Here is a 4,312-nt window from a genome sequence, read left to right on the forward strand (position 1 = left end):
TCCTTTACACGGATCAGTCGTCCTGGTCCCTTTGCAGAAAAAACAGCCCCAAAGCATGATGTTTCCACCCCCATGCTTCACAGTAGGTATGGTGTTCTTTGGATGCAACTTAGCATTCTTTGTCCTCCAAACACGACGAGCTGAGTTCTATTTTTGGTTTCATCTGACCATATGACATTCTCCCAATCCTCTTCTGGATCATCCAAATGCACTCTAGCAAACTTCAGACGGGCCTGGACATGTACTGGCTTAAGCAGGGGGGACACGTCTGGCACTGCAGAATTTGAGTCCCTGGCGGCGTATGTGTTACTGATGGTAGGCTTTGTTACTTTGGTCCCAGCTCTCTGCAGGTCATTCACTAGGTCCCCCCGTGTGGTTCTGGGATTTTGCTCACCGTTCTTGTGATCATTTTGACCCCATGGGGTGAGATCTTGCGTGGAGCCCCAGATCGAGGGAGATTATCAGTGGTCTTGTATGTCTTCCATTTCCTAATAATTGCTCCCACAGTTGATTTCTTCAAACCAAGCTGCTTACCTATTGCAGATCCAGTCTTCCCAGCCTGGTGCAGGTCTACAATTTTGTTTCTGGTGTCCTTTGACAGCTCTTTGGTCTTGGCCATAGTGGAGTTTGGAGTGTGACTGTTTGAGGTTGTGGACAGGTGTCTTTTATACTGATAACAAGTTCAAACAGGTGCCATTAATACAGGTAACGTAGTGAAGGACAGAGGAGCCTCTTAAAGAAGAAGTTACAGGTCTGTGAGAGCCAGAAATCTTGCTTGTTTGAAGGTGACCAAATACTTATTTTCCACCATAATTTGCAAATAAATTCATAAAATCCTACAATGTGATTTTCTGGAATTTTTTTCCTCAATTTGTCTGTCATAGTTGACGTGTACCTATGATGAAAATTACAGGCCTCTCTCATCTTTTTAAGTGGGAGAACTTGCACAATTGGTGGCTGACTAAATACTTTTTTTCCCCACTGTATAATAATATAGAGTATATTAAATGAGAACCTTCCACATCTACAATATTCCAGGCCATGAATGCTTATTAAAACTATTTCTGAATTCAGAAAGGGATCGAAAGAGAGAGAGAGAGAAAAGGGTTGATGAGAGAGAAGGAAAAAAATTGAGAGAAAGAGGAGGAAAGAAAGACAGAGAGTGTGTGTGTCTAGTCCAGAGAGGACAGGTCCAGTGGTGACAGGGGCTCTCTCCAGTAGGAGAAGTGGCTGAACTCAGGGCAGTCGAAGGAGGACGACGTCCCATCCTCAGAGATCATAGGGACAAAGTGCTCCACCAGCTCCTCAGGTACGAGGACTTGTTGCCTTTGTTCTTCTCCTGGATGAGTTCTCTCTTGGGGTTCACAGGTGAAGATTCCTGGTGTCACGGACACCCACTTCCTTATAAGCATAAGCATCATTGGTCCTGTTACCAAAGGCTGTCTCTGGGGATTGAACAGTTTGTAAGTCGCTCTGGATAAGAGCGTCTGCTAAATGACTAAAATGTAAATGTAAAAATGTAACGGGTCTCGGATGTCGGTGAGGCAGGCGATCTTGAACACCTCCGGCTTCTTCTCTACCACCTCTGTGCAGGGCAGAGAAGACACTGCTGGGGCCAGCAGCACGGGGCCCTTGGGGGAGGACAGTGCCTTTGTCAGTTCACCCACTGCAGGTAGCCCTTGGTGATGTCAGCCATGCCGATGGCCCGTGCCGAACAGTACAGGAACTTGTAGCCGTTCTGGTGGATTTTGTGGTAGAGACGGGCGATGCCGTGGTGTGTCCAGTCTTTCCCCAGCTGAGGTAGGATATGACCCAGGGCGTCAGACTTTGTGATGGTGCCATCGATGTCTGAGATGACGACGCGGTCGTCCCAGTTCCACAAGTAGATGGCGGCTTCGCAGCGAGAGGTGCCCTGGTACTGAGTGGTCAGCGAGAGGTGCCCTGGTACTGAGTGGTCAGCGAGAGGTGCCCTGGTACTGAGTGGTCAGCGAGAGGTGCCCTGGTACTGAGTGGTCAGCGAGAGAGGTGCCCTGGTACTGAGTGGTCAGCGAGAGGTGCCCTGGTACTGAGTGGTCAGCGAGAGGTGCCCTGGTACTGAGTGGTCAGCGAGAGGTGCCCTGGTACTGAGTGGTCAGCGAGAGGTGCCCTGGTACTGAGTGGTCAGCGAGAGGTGCCCTGGTACTGAGTGGTCAGCGAGAGGTGCCCTGGTACTGAGTGGTCAGCGAGAGGTGCCCTGGTACTGAGTGGTCAGCGAGAGGTGCCCTGGTACTGAGTGGTCAGCGAGAGGTGCCCTGGTACTGAGTGGTCGGCGAGAGGTGCCCTGGTACTGAGTGGTCAGCGAGGAGGTGCCCTGGTACTGAGTGGTCAGCGAGAGGTGCCCTGGTACTGAGTGGTCAGCGAGAGGTGCCCTGGTACTGAGTGGTCAGCGAGAGGTGCCCTGGTACTGAGTGGTCAGCGAGAGGTGCCCTGGTACTGAGTGGTCAGCGAGAGGTGCCCTGGTACTGAGTGGTGCAGCGAGAGGTGCCCTGGTACTGAGTGGTCAGCGAGAGGTGCCCTGGTACTGAGTGGTCAGCGAGAGGTGCCCTGGTACTGAGTGGTCAGCGAGAGGTGCCCTGGTACTGAGTGGTCAGCGAGAGGTGCCCTGGTACTGAGTGGTCAGCGAGAGGTGCCCTGGTACTGAGTGGTCAGCGAGAGGTGCCCTGGTACTGAGTGGTCAGCGAGAGGTGCCCTGGTACTGAGTGGTCAGCGAGAGGTGCCCTGGTACTGAGTGGTCAGCGAGAGGTGCCCTGGTACTGAGTGGTCAGCGAGAGGTGCCCTGGTACTGAGTGGTCAGCGAGAGGTGCCCTGGTACTGAGTGGTCGCGAGAGGTGCCCTGGTACTGAGTGGTCAGCGAGAGGTGCCCTGGTACTGAGTGGTCAGCGAGAGGTGCCCTGGTACTGAGTGGTCAGCGAGAGGTGCCCCTGGTACTGAGTGGTCAGCGAGAGGTGCCCTGGTACTGAGTGGTCAGCGAGAGGTGCCCTGGTACTGAGTGGTCAGCGAGAGGTGCCCTGGTACTGAGTGGTCAGCGAGAGGTGCCCTGGTACTGAGTGGTCAGCGAGGAGGTGCCCTGGTACTGAGTGGTCACGCTGAACATAACCTTGTTGGCCCCCTCACGCAGGTTCAACCGCTCTATCTGTTCGGAGGTGAGGCGTAGGGACTTGCGGTACATGTGGCTAAAACACTGGGCAGTGTTAATGGTCTCTAAGGTCTCTGATGATAGGTTGCCCACTCTGCCTAGGCCCGCCTCCTCGTCACTAGTCAGGTCATCCATAGTCGCCAGTATGTTTGTTGAGGGACCAGTGACAGACACATTACATCTCAGGCTGAACGTTTATACTACGGGTGTGTTCATACATTTAATCTGGAGAGCCAGAATGTGCTCAGAGTGCGCTCTGGGCTTTCGTAAACTCAGAGCGTTGTCAGATTGTCCGTTCGTAAATTCAGAGCGCTTCGCTCTCTGAGCATTCAGAGCGCACATTGGACGCTCTGGCCAAGGAGTAGGGTTGATCCGAGCGTTCTGACCTAAAAACAGCAGTCAAGCACCCAAGCTAACTGGCTAACGTTGGCTAGCTACTTCCAGACACAAATGAGAGAACAGCTCACTCTGACCATTACTCGCCCTAGCAGAGCTGGTTAGGATGTTTTTATGTTATCCAGAGCGTTGGTGACTGCAACTGTGCTGCTGGCAACAATTTAATTACGCTTTTTTTGCCGATGTTTACTGACACCGGCCATATTCAACAGGTGTTGAGCGTTTGTAAATTTGTCGGTTATTCTGGCGCTCTGGCACACTCAGACGAGAGTGCTCTGATATCGGAGTAGATGGCCAGAGAGAATTTACAAGCTACGTCTATCGACAGTTGTCGCAGTGACATCATGAACATTCTATTGAAATGGTTACTTGCATAGTAGAGTCTTTTGTTTAGACATGTACAGTTGAAGTCGGAAGTTTACATACACCTTAGCCAAATACATTTAATCTCAGTTTTTCACAATTCCTGACATTTAATCCTAGTAAAAAGTCCCTGTCTTAGGTCAGTTAGGATCACCACTTTATTTTAAGAATGTGAAAATGTCAAAATAATAGTAGAGAGAATGATTTATTTCAGCTTTTATTTCTTTCATCACATTCCCAGTGGGTCAGAAGTTTACATACACTCAATTAGTATTTGGTAGCATTGCCTTTTAATTGTTTAACTTGGGTCAAACGTTTCAGGTAGCCTTCCACAAGCTTCCCACAATAAGTTGGGTGAATTTTTGGCCCATTCCTCCT

The 4,312-nt window shown here is 50.7% G+C and overlaps 1 pseudogene; it reads right to left on the reverse strand.

The window, feature by feature from the left end:
• Positions 1 to 1,172: 1,172 nt before the first annotated feature.
• On the reverse strand, positions 1,173 to 3,310 carry LOC121581620 (annotated as a pseudogene).
• Between the last annotated feature and the right edge of the window lie 1,002 nt (positions 3,311 to 4,312).

Source organism: Coregonus clupeaformis, unplaced genomic scaffold (genome assembly GCF_020615455.1).
Source record: "Coregonus clupeaformis isolate EN_2021a unplaced genomic scaffold, ASM2061545v1 scaf5082, whole genome shotgun sequence".
Taxonomy (NCBI): Eukaryota; Metazoa; Chordata; class Actinopteri; order Salmoniformes; family Salmonidae; genus Coregonus; species Coregonus clupeaformis.